General features: G+C 38.5%; 1 long non-coding RNA gene across 2 annotated transcripts in view; it reads left to right on the top strand.

Annotated features, from left to right (window-relative positions):
• Positions 1-13,215, top strand: part of LOC111519368 — a 28,747-nt gene that overhangs the window by 11,491 nt on the left and 4,041 nt on the right. For both annotated transcript variants that reach the window (XR_002724338.2, XR_006953802.1), the window contains exon 2: positions 7,541-7,613. This is a non-coding gene — a long non-coding RNA (uncharacterized LOC111519368). The remainder of the gene's footprint in view (positions 1-7,540; positions 7,614-13,215) is intronic.

Raw genomic sequence — 13,215 nt, 5'->3', positions numbered from 1 at the left:
AGCTTAAGTGGTTTTGTCGACATATTTCTACTACTATTGCCAATTGAGGTCTCAAAAAGCAATCAAACTACAAAACGCAATTAAAGCGTTGCAAAATTCATAAAATGCGACATTAATTCAAGTGAATTGCAAATCAACCGCAAGGACTCCCACCACAAAAAAACCTCTTGCCCCCGAAGTGCATTGAACTTTACAGAAATGTGTGTGGGGGAAAAAAAAACTAAAAGGCAAACAAATGTATTGTAAATGTTGCTTTTCATTATATTTTATGAACTTTTCCCTGGCGTCAAATGCTTGGCCAATGATGGCGCATCTCTCGTTGCGTAGTAGGCCTCAACTTCACTTTAAGCAACCAAGAAAAAAAAAGACACAAAAGTTCAAGTTTCGACCCAAAAAAAAAAGAAAAAAATAGCAAGCATGACTGCCGAGACAGACACAGAGAAAGAGATAAGAAGAGGGGGAATTGGGCGAGGGAGTGGAAGTTTAAGCAAATTGCCATAATGAACCCTTTTTTTCGTTGCCTGCCTGGCTTGTTTCTTGCTAGCTGGTTTGTTTGACGCCTTGCCAATTTTATGTAGGCATGGCAGGCTTGGCAAGAGCCAGAATGAATACAAGTGGAAATGGGCGGCAAGGGCGTGGCGGTGGTGGTGGTGGGTAACATCCATGCGTTTGCCCTTTTTCGGTGTTAAAATGAAATCTATAAAAATAAGTGTGGCATGTTCTATGCCATTCTTTTTGCCCTTCCCCCCTCCCCAACACACACACACACATTTAGCCAAACTGTACCAAGCTGTTGTCTGTGTAAGTGTCTGTGTGTATGAGGGTTTCTTTTTGCCGGTTTTTTTTTTGGGCCAACAGCCTGTCTTACTCGGCATTTAACCAGCTCACTTTTGGGTTATTAAATGATGAAGCAGTTTGCCGTTAATGACTGCCAAAATGGCGACGCTTTGCTCTGGCAACAGCAAACATAGTCGAGTTGAGAGTCAAGTAAGTTCGGTCCGTCAGCCCTTTGAGTTTATTGAGCCTTCTAAAATGTTTCCAGGACTTCCAGAATCTGCCTGCCAGCCTTTCTGCCTGCCTGTCTGTCCTGGCTGGCATGTCAGTTTGTTTAATGAGGGTAAAATTAGCGCTGTCTCAAGCTTATTAGACCCACTTGGGAGTTTGGTTAATGCCAGTCACTTTATGGCTTGGCCTCAGCTTCGACTCAGTCAATTTAAAGCGACTTAATTGTTTTGATTTATCGGCTCCATTGACTTTGCTCAACTATCGACTCGACTGGGAGGGGGGGGGCTCAAAAGAAATTGATTTTGCTTGGCTTTTGATTAACATAAATGATGCGGCTCACGAAGAGGATTTGGCCTGGCCTAAAGTGTTTCTCACTCTTGGCTAAAGTCAAGCAAATGAGTGGACTATATACGACTTTGTGGCAATCAAAGAACTGGCCAAGAAATCAAGGTAATGACATGCATTTCATTTTTGCGTGTGTCGCACGCCAAACATATTTACTTTGCATTGCGCATACGCCATGTGGGCCCGCCTTCGAAAACAGCCCAGTGGCACGCAAATCAAACAGCCAAAAACCAAAAACTTGATTCATTTCTCAGCATACTTTGAACGCTGCAGGCAAGTCATAACGTAAACGTAACGAAAAGAAAAGAAATCAACAATGGCCACAGGACTCTTGTTGTTGTGGCGCATTAGAAACATGTGCCCTCCCCCCCACCCTTGGCCCGTTACGAGTGCTGCGTTCATCATACGTTTTATATATGCAAATAAAATTGCGGGCGAGGACGTGAACAAAGGCGCCACTTGACGATGTCCACCACTTGGCCAGTTGCTGGTGATTTGGCAGCTCGTGCTGTGATTGCTCACGCGACGCCAGAAGTGAAGAGCCATCACCTCCACCTCCAACCATCCTCACCACCTGTAATAATAATTCCTTGAGCAAAGGGACCAGACCTCAACCCACCGTAAATTGTTGCTCCTTCTGTGCCCGACTTTGTGACTTTGTTGCTGGTTAATAAGAAACCTACTTCACGCAATATAATTAAGATAAACATAATTATAGTTTGCCGTTATGTGTTGGTTTTTTCTTTCTACTCTGGGCGGTACGAAGAAAAAGTTATGCTTGAGTGGTACAATATATTAAAGTTGCCAACTGAAAAATCCAAAGAGCACCGCCTACTTTTGTTGAACTTTTTCTCGTTTCGAATTCACATCCAAATACAATTAATTGTTAACTGTGACGACTTTTATCTATCCACAAATGAGAGTTTTAAAATGTCACGAACTTATTGATTCAATCAATTCCATGAAGAAACGCAAATAGAAGTTGTAATTAATTGATTTGACTATAAATATTAGGAAAAAATATACATATATGTTCATGCCAAGGTTAAAATTTGAAAAAAGGTGATCTGTTGTTCAATTGTAAAGGAATAAGAAATTGTCATCCTTATCTGATATACCAAGTTGAACCGTTCAAATGTGAGGAAATATATAACATATATATAAGAAATACATTTTAAAATTTACTGCCTTGGCTTTTAACTTTTACCATTCAGCCAAAAAAATTATATTTTTATCCTTTGGAATGAATTAGGGAAACATTGCGTAGTCCTTCCACAACTATCTATTCACCATTTACAAAAAAAAAAAAACACACAAAAAGATTTTCAGTATGCGCCGTAAAATTTCTAAAAATTTCATAATTTAATTGAAATCCAATGTTTTATTTTAAATAAAGCGGGAATTAAATCAAACTTTCTGGCAACGTCCATAGTAACTTTAATTGACGTTTATCAACACTGGGCCAGAGTCCTAGCTTTTTGACCAGGTTAGCGAATTTTTCCATTATGCTTTTAGTCCAGCAATACTAAGAATTTTGTTAAGAGTCACAAAAGCTGCTATAAATGAGTAAAGCATGTTGTTAAAGTTCCTTTGCGCCATTTTTATGGCTTAAACTAAAAGCTTTCAGCAGATGGCATAAAATTTGCTCGAAAAAGTTACCGTTAAGTTAACAGAGCTCGAAAAAGTTACTGTTAACTTTATACCGATTCGAAGGTGGAAAGCTTAAACGCGCTGCGTTTGACAGGACGAAATTCGCAACTTAAATTCGTTGGGACAGTTTTCTCCAAATAAGTTTGGAACTTGAATTCGCTGTAATCCTTATTTGGACACAAATATAATGTTGAAAATAACACAAATAAGTTATAAATAATAAATAATAATAAGTTTAAGATAGAAAGATATGACTTATAGGATGTTTATTTTGTTATGTTGAGAGACCTTTTATGTTCAGTTCTAAGGACAATTACTCAGTTAAATTTTTCAATTTTAATTAAATGAGCCTTCATAACCGAAAAACACGCAAATCACGATTTAAGTTACTTTGTGTGCGAATAAAATTTAATTGCCCCTTGAATAAATAATATAAAATTTACAAAAATATCAACAATCAGTGGGCATTGCAATTTCCATATTCTTAATGGGCAAAAACTCTTTGTACCCCAATCGTTTATCGGCCAAATGTGATTAATTCATGAACAGCTTTCGCTGGCAAATATCATATACAGAACATTTTCAATTGAGAGAGTGTGTACAGTCATTAATAAAACATGCAACATGCAACATTTAACACACGCTGATTTCGAATCTGCGTGCTGAAACCTTACCTAAATAAAAAATCACAATAATCAGTGCCAACAGTTTCAACATGTTGTCCTCGTCGTCGTTGGCGTTGTCCTGGTAGTCGCAGAGCGCGAAAATGCAAATGCAATGGTGTCCAATAAATGAAATCCAGAAATCGGGCAATGTTTTTCCGTTTTAACTGCAAGAGAGCAGATATATTTGTTTAATTAATTATTGACATTAAAGCGGCAAAGTGTAATTGCACAAAGAAGAATTTTTCACTGAAACTTTTAAATTGTACAATTTTTAATATCAATTTAAGTAAATTTGCATCAATCGCAATACAAGTTTTTCTTGGCAAAAAAGACTTTAAGAAAAGCGAAAAAGACTCAAAACTTTAATCAATTTAATACTTTAATACTTGAACTTTGTCAACTATGAGTTCAAAATTAAGATTATGAAAGTAAAGCAATGTAAGAACCTTGGCTTTATATCCTTGCCTAGGTCATAAAGCCCAGAAATAGGTTTTTAAATAACATAGCATACTTTTCAGGGTTGTGAGGCCAAATAAAGCGAATAAAATTGCGCAGAGCTACCAAATGAAAACAATTCATTTGTTTTGTTTATTTGTTTATTTATTTTATTTGCACTTTATATCCGAGCAATAGAAATAAACTAAATCAAAAACCCACACACACACACACACAAAAGGACAAAAATAAAAGATCAGGATTATTAGAGCCTGTCGAGGTCAGTGGATAGAATAAGTGTATCTCTAGTATCTAGGCAGAAAAATGCCAACATCTGCATCTAGACAAATGTAAATGTAAAACGGAAATTATGCGCATTTTGATTAGGCAAGCGAGCAAGCAAAGACAATTGTGCAAATCGTATTATGAATTTAACGAATTGTCTATACACTGCATCGTTCCGCCTACCTAAACAAGTCACAAATGGCATGCAAATTTTTTGCAATCTATTTAGTTGAACTAATTTACCCAATTTAATTGCACAAATGCAATTCATGCGTTGCTCATTTTCACTGCCATTGCTGAATTATCCAATATGAATTATTCACAGATTTGTTTATGACCCGAGGGATTTATTAGTGTCGCCCGATTGCGTCCCGTTGTTATTCTTATTGTTATAATTAATGTGCTACTTTATTGATTTTACAACTTAAATTCCTATTATTTTAATGAAAATGTGCAGGAGATTAAAAAATATACATTGTAGGCAAAAAAAAAATAAAAATAAAATATAAAACAGAAATTGTATTCTAAGGCGACGACTTTAAGTTACTCTGTAAAGCATTTAAGTTGTTCAATCTTTGGATTATCCTACACCAGACTAGGAAGTGGGATAATCCATTTCTGCTTATTGCACTTTTTACTCGCCTTTATATACAATTAAAAGGTTTTCAAAGTCTCATAACTTATAAGTGCACAATATACTCTTTTAAATCATGTAAACAGGGTGTAAAAGTGAAGGAATAAATTATCATGATGATTAATGGGTTTTTGCGCCATTTCTATGTTTTAAATAATTAATATTCATTTGCAGAAGAAACGCAATAAAAAGGTGAGTACATTTTAAACTTGTGCATCTTCAAGAGAAATCTCCACAATTTGACCCGATTAATTTACCGTCCCCCCCACCACCCACGTCCCCTGCACACTGTTTGCCAAATGAAGTGAGTGGGAATGGAAAGTGGGGATTCATAATAATAATAATAACCTGCAATCTATCTTGCTTTTTGGCACATTTACAACTGGCTCAGCTTCTAACTCTTTTTTTTTTTTGTTGGTCTCTTGCTGCTGGTGGGTTATTTGATGTAACGAGCTTAAGTAGCTGATTGGGAGCGGGGTGACGGTAAGAGAGGGAGTACTTGGGTGTGACCTAAGTCAACAATCAGGCCAAGACAAAATGGCTATACGGCTCCAACTGTGGCTTGGGAGAAGCAGCACCATAAATAAGTTTTGCATAAATCTGCTGCCGGGACAACAAAACGGCCACAAGTCAAGTGTCTGGAATGAAAAGACAAAGGACAGGAAAAAGGAGCTACAAGGTGCCCCTCTCACTTGCTTCAGCTTCAGCTCCAACTCCCCCTTTGTTTGAGCGAGTTCCGCAAGGACCACAATTGTGGCGGTCGGTGCGTGTGCAGCCAGGCGAATAAATTGAAGCTACTGCGGTTACTTGTGAGAGTGCGGTCGCTGGTCTGGGTGCCTGGCAAGGTAAGCCACTCATGTGCATAATAAGAGACGAAGGAGCTGGGCTATCAAAAGGGACAAATTGCGACACAAAGGCAAAAGCAAAAGCAACAATATCCGTCACAAATGTAGTTACAAACACGCGTGTGAACACCCACAAACTCTCTGACGCATTGGACCCCAGTGAATTATCACGCTCGGTTTGCATTTTACGCCATTTCAGTTTCATGTTGGCCAAATTCAAATGAGTGTAAATTGATTTCAAATTGTGCCAATGCGGTACACTTGTTGGCATTGATTGATTCCCATAAATCACAAATGGAATGCAAAACTAATTAGTTGTAAATGCAGAAAATGTGTTTTGTTTTTGGGCATATATCTCACTCTATTAAGTCCCATCTCTCTCTCTTCCGCTTGTTGGAACTTTTTGGCTCGATTCGCCACACTTCAATTTGCGGTTCCATTACCAACAACATTGGCACACTCTCTCAGGCCGCCTGCCCGTCATTTAGTTAGTTGTCAATGTGTGATACATATACAGGGCGCACTTTTGTGCCTGGGTTGATGGAGCCTTTTTTGGGTCGAGCAGCATCCTCTGCACATTTCGTCATTTGGATTGCCATTGGCCCTGCATGGCAATTTGGAGTCCAAGCGATAAACTCGAACATGACGCATTACATCCAGGCGTACACACACATCCAGAGATATACTAGAGAGCCAGAGAGCCAGAGTTGGATACGTGCAGAGTGGAAAAATGTATGCCTGCTGATGTGATACTACTACTACTGCCACGCCCTCACACATAACCGCCCACAGGAGACTGTGGATGGAGCCTGAGACGGAGGCGGCTGAACGAAAACTATCTACGTCGCAGAAAAAGTTTTTTTTTGCTGGCAACCAACCTTCCCAGGGGGTAACTTGTATCCGCTGCCTGTCCTGCGGTTCCCATTGCAACTGAGTGGAAATTACGAATCGTCGGCTTGTGCACATCTCAATGGCCAATGACTCGACATGTAGCCACATATATGTATATATGTTATACTTACATAAGTATGTGTGTGTGTGTGTATTGGAAGTAAGTATATGAGAATCGAGTCGTCTGCCAAATCGTCTCGAGCATTTAAATTTCATATTAATTGGATTAAGTCTGGTAGCATATTTATTCAAGCGTTCCCCCAAAGACTCACAGAATATGCCAAAACTTTCCCGCATAGCTAGCACTGACTAATTTGTAGTTTCTTTATATAAGAAAATGTTTTTTTTTTTGTATACATTTATTAAATTATGAAATTGTAGCCCATAATTTATCTTGTAAGTGAACTGCAATTAAGGAGAAAAAGAAATGGTTGAAAATGAGCCGCTCCTTTACACACATATCGCTGGGAAATATGAATGAAACGTTAGTCAATTTTCATAGAGAACGTCCAGCAAATGAATGGAATATCAAACATGACCAATTGGTAACCTTAAAACACATTATTACACTTTATTACAATTTCATGAAGAATAATTATATTATAGATTTAGCTTGCCATCTCTTTGATTTTGATTTTTAAACTTACTTCTTTACAGAGTTATCAAAAAGTTTTTCTTTATGTATTGTTTGTTGATAAATTTATCAAAATTGGTATATAAGTAAAGCTATGTAGAAAAGAAAATTGTATGTATAATTTAAATGTATCCCATTCTTTTCTTTTTAGATTTTGTAATCCTGTTGATCCTTTGATTAATTTATCCTAAACACTTGAAAGTAATATAAACGGAAGCTTTTCAGTAAGTAGAGTAAAATACTCAATAGGTAGAAATAAATGAAATGCAACAGAAAGGTAAGCTAATGTTTTTTAAACCGGTGGCCAAAACGATTAACCTCAATCCCTACTCAGATGAAAACGAAGAGATATTCAAATGGTATTCAAAATCAATCAATTCATTACGATGCAATTGAGATAAGACCAATTGCATTCAGTAATTTACACAAAAGACCACTCGAAAACTCAATTATAGTAGGTCCTTGGCTCAATCATGGGTCGTGCCCCCTCCAAAACGAGGGGAAAAAACAAATTAATTTTCTTTCCCATTCTCTTATTCCTGCAGCTTGAACTATAGATTAGTAAGTAGAAGATGAAAAATCAAATCAAAACTTATCTCTGTTGTCCCATTGGTCACAAAAGTGCATATGTATCGTGTGTGTGTGTGTGTGTATTTGCAATTTTCATTTGCTCATTCCATAGCTGATGGAGCAGAGAAAAATCATTTTATTTTTGCAACTTAATTTCCGAAATAGATTTGAAAAAGGGGTTTGCTATTGAGCGAAGGGTGTTTCTTTTTGTTTTTTGTTCTGTACACAATCCGAACACATAACTTTGATATTCTTGCTTAAATTAGCTTGTTAGATTTGGCTAAAAATTGACAGGCCTGTCTGTCTGTCTGATTGTCTGACTGTCAGACCCAACACACACAGGCAACCCCAGATCAAACCATCCCCACCATCAACAACGCCCAACAGACAACTGGCAACAAGCTTATAACTTTTCCGTTTTTGGTGGAAATATATAAATTTTTTGCTGCACGCTCTTTGGCCGGATTGATTCGATTAAAACGTCAACAGTGGCAATGGCAATGGCAGCTACCGAAAGTGGAAAGCAGCAAAAACAATTCACCAACGCCTTTCATTTTGAGTTTATTGTAAATGTATGCGTGTGCGTGTATGTGTGTGTGTGTGCGTATGCGAATGGCCTTGTCATATCCATCTCGATCTCGAGGCTTTGCCAAGTTGTCACAGCAAATTTGTGTTGTTTTACTTTTATTTTGTCAACTTTGGGGTCTCTCAGCCCTTTCTGACATTTCGCCTTAGCCGCAGGGCTTGGAGATGAGACGGTGACAAGGGTGGAGCAAGGGCCAAGTTGGGTAGGAGCCGTAGCCGAAGAAGGCAAAGGCCTGTCATGTCGTTTGATCTTTTATTGTGTTTGTTTTACGAGGCGCCGTAAATCCCTTTTAAATTGCAAATTCTTTATGTTCGAATTTTCGCCTCACTCATAAACGCCAGGACACGCCCACGACCCACAAAGAAAGAGCTCACGCAGTTATGTATGTCCGTAGATGAATCTGCAGGAGAGACGGAATTTCGGTTTGCTTCATTTTTTGTATTTGTATTTATTTGTGATTTTCATTCGCCTTTTTATGATTATTATATTGTCGCTGCTCACAAACGAAAAGTAAAAGTGTTGTCTGCCGTATTTTACACCTACCACGCCTCCACCCTTACCCCCCGCTAGCACTCATGTGGTCATGTGAGTGTGTGTGTGTGTGTGTGTGCTGGTATGTCTTTGTGTGTCACTTTGATGGGCGTGGCCCTGCACCCTGGTGTGTGATAAAAATTTATTGAATCGAAAACAATAAATATTTGATTTGATTTATTTCAGCTTTTGCGCAGTTTTGCAGCTCATCATTGAAATCAATTTCCCAACATTGAGTTAATTGAAATACAAAAACAAAAAAAAAATGGAAAGTTTATGGCATCTCCTTCTATATCCTTTCATTTTCTTTATTCTCTTCTCCTTCGCCGCCAACTCAGTTCATAAATTAAAGGATGAAAACCTAAAGAAAACCAAAAAAATCATTGCCTACTTTTTCGGGTCAAAGTGTAATTAATGAAGAGCGAGAAATACTTAAAATGTTTACAAGAAGAAAAGAAAGAGAACACGAAATATAAATGCCTGAAAATCCCAGGCATTTCAACGCCTATTACAACTGAAGATTAAGCCATAAACCCATTTAAGCAATGACCCTGCAACACGAAAAACTTTTCCCAAAACGTCGAGGACGACAGACTATGCCAAAAAAAAAAAGAAAATGCTGGCGAGCCCCGTCCAAGTTCAGGTCCAGCCTTTTTGATTATTGCTTAACACTTGAAAAGTTTTTCTTTCTTACTTTTTATTTTGGGGGTGTGGCGTGGAGGGGAAGGGGGGGTGGGGGGGGATACCAGCACCACCTACATGAACTTTGAATAAGAGATAAAAATGTTACGTGCCTCATGGCATGTTGAATAAAGAAATATATTTCTTTGTTATCACAGTGAAAAGATGTTTCGTGTGCTTCGTGTTTACCTTGCCATTGTTGTTTGTACTATAGTTGTTGTTGTTGTTGTTGTCGTTTTGGTTGTCTGGACCAAAGCCACAGCCTTGGCAATTTCTTATTAAACATTCATACATACATGAAGTGCTCGGAGACAAACGCAAGTCCTTTGTGATGTCTATGAGAGGAATCGAATGGCGCTAAACATATGCAGGCCATTGACCACCTGGCCACTCGAGTGACAGCAGTGGAATAGACGCGTGCCCTTTGCCTGATTTCTTATGCACATACCATCGAACCCCCAAGTCTTTGTCCTTGTTCTACTTTGTGTGGCACATCATCAACAAATCGTCAATAACACTTGACACTCGTTTTCGGTTGCTCGACCCTTGCTTTGCCGACCATTGTGAGTTTTTTAAGAAATTACTTTTCCTTTTTTTGGTCTGCAGATAAACGTATCCCATTCACAGCTGTCTGCCGCTTGTCATTTGCCGCTCCCTTTCAGCTATCGAGCCATTCGAGCCGTTGTCAAAGACAGTTCAGATTGGGTGAGCAACCTGACCCAGCCACCAAAAGTGGCATCAACTTTCTGACCTTGATGAAATTTTGCTGGCCCCGGATGGTTATGGTTTTCCTTCTTTCTTTTCGTTTTGCTTTCTTGCCCAGCAACCGCCAAATCAAGGAAGAAAAGATACAACGAACGAAAGAAGGCATGAAACGAGAAATGAAAGAAACAAGAAATGGCAAAGGCAACTTTTTACTTTAATTATTTGTCTCCATTTTGTCTTTTCCGAATTTCGTGTGCGTGTGTGTGTGGGTTTATTTATTTTTTTCTCTCTTTCTCTTCATTGTTTGCCTTTGCTGATTTCGTTGAATGTTTCTTTTGCTGTCGCTGGCAGCATTTCCATTTTACACTCCTTCGTTTAGTTCATCTGATTGTTAGAAGAATGAGAAAGCAACATGTTTGAAATTCCACGAACGTTCCTCACGTCCTTTTTCACTTTTATTAGTGGCTGTGGCTGTCTGTATATGTGCGTGTGTCTGTGTGTGTGTGTGTCTGGCAGCTAAATTGAATGACTTGCTTGATGTTGGATTGTATCGAGAAGCCCACGTCCACCAATGTCTCAACAGCACCTCTTTTGTTCTAGTTCAGACAGGATATCTTGGTCCCTCAGCCCCCCCCCCCCCCTCGTCTTGATGATAGTGACACTCATATCCGTGAAAGTGAAATGCAAATGTATGCGTGCCTCTTGAACATTATGAATAATTCTAGTTAAGATTCCTTTTCTGCCATTTGCCTTTCGCCATTTGCCATTGCCGCCTCCATCGTTCTTCTTGTCTATGACGTTGTCATTTCGTTCAGGCTTTCTTCCTTTCTTTCTACCTTTTTTCCTGTTTGTTTTCGCATTCGCATTGTCTGGTCTTTGCTGTTTTACCTGAGCATAAGTAGTTGTTACCTGTTATGCGACTTCTTGTTGTTGTTCTTGTTTTTGTTTTGTCTTCTTTTGCCATTGTAGTTCATTCTCATTCTCGTAGTTCTTGTTGCTTGTCGTGAGCTGTGACATTTATTATGCAAAAGCGGAAAGCAAAGTAGCAGACAAGCAAACTCGAAATTCTGGTAAAACGTTGCGGTTTGCCAACGCCTGAACCTGAGGCGGATGATGAAGAAAATGGGTATCACGATGATTAAACCAACTACCCAAACCTGATAAACAAAGCAGAGCCGGATCCCCATACATTTCTCATTATTTCCGCACCATTTACTCACTTTTGAATTTTGATTAACGAAAGGTGATAAAAAGGCAAGCAAAAGAGAGAGAGAGAGAGAGAGAGGGGGAAAGATCGTTGTCAAGCAGCAAATTTCATTTGGTTAAAATGCCTTTGCCACGTTGACACGTTTTCAATTCGAATCAAGGATACACAGTTTGTCCTTACTTCTGTCCCTGGCCAAAAACTGTCTTTCGTTCTTTCTCACACTGGCTAATTCGAATGCTTTAAATTGATGATATGCCATTAAGACATACAGCCACACACACACACACCATCAAAGGCCCAATACAAAGGCTAGAAATGAAATCCAATGGCGTGACTGATGCTTTGTCACCTTTCTTTCTATAGAATGAAGACCCCCAGATATCGGGGGCATGGTTCAAGGGTCCATTATGTCAGCGAGTGGAAAAACTATGACAACATTTGAATGGATTTGTATTTGTGATTAATTTACCAACATCATTACTAACAACAAAAAACACTTCAAGAGAATCGAGAATTGTGAATTATTTCCCATCAAATGTCGCTCAATTATACTAAGTGACACCACCGGGGAGAGACATCCACCGAAACAGGACCACGATTAATAGTAATGGAATACGCCCCAACTGGCTAGTTCTACCCAATTAAGCTTGAATAGGTGTGCTAGTTTGTCTATGTATGTATGTATGTGTAATTGAAAATTAATTATGTTGACATATTTGGAAAATGATTGTTGGAGATAAAAGCTAGCGCTGATGATGGCATTCAACGAGTTAGACAAGTTGTCAGACATACAGACAGGCCAATGTCAAATTAGCCAACTAACTTTTTGTAAGAGAAATGAAATGCTTTAATGCTGGTTAGTCGTAGGCTAAAGGGGAATTAGTTTGAAGCTTGAACCCTTAAAGGTTTAGCTTATTATGACTTAAAGCCATTCAAGATAAAAGGATGTAATGTGGTATATATAAAATGCCAAATGGCAAACCACAAGGCGGAAGGAAACCAGCCAAATGCTCATTATGCGTCTGGGCATGTATGTATGTGTTCGTTTTGTTTGTCTGCCAGTGAGCAAACATAAAGAAGGAAACGTAAAACGCACAAGTCCTGCCAACTGGCAACAGCAAGAGAAACAACACACTGTACATCCAAAACATTAAAAACACACACACACACGAAGAGAAATAATAATTTCTAAAGAGCACAAGTTAGTTTTGCATAAATAACGACAGTTTTGTTCCCATTTTTTTCCATTTTCTTTTTTGTCGCTGCTTAAAGAGCGCTTGAAGTGAAAAGTGTTGCCTACTTTTTCGTAGGGGAAATTACACATTTGACCAATTCAATGGCCCGTTTACCCATTTTCAATTGCTGCTGCTGCTGCTGCTGCCAGTGATCATTAAATGAAAATTACACGAAATTATTTAATTTGTACAAATTACTACGATGTAAAAAAAAGTTTTACTGGCAAATTATAAAATTGCCGTGTAGTCGTGTTTTCCCTTTGTTTTTAGGTTTTGCAGAAATTGCCAAGAAAAACAGAAGCAACATACAA

This window comes from Drosophila willistoni, chromosome 3R, assembly GCF_018902025.1.
Source record: "Drosophila willistoni isolate 14030-0811.24 chromosome 3R, UCI_dwil_1.1, whole genome shotgun sequence".
Classification (NCBI taxonomy): domain Eukaryota; kingdom Metazoa; phylum Arthropoda; class Insecta; order Diptera; family Drosophilidae; genus Drosophila; species Drosophila willistoni.
Note: the sequence above shows the minus strand (reverse complement) of the source record. Positions and strands in the feature narration are given on the sequence as shown.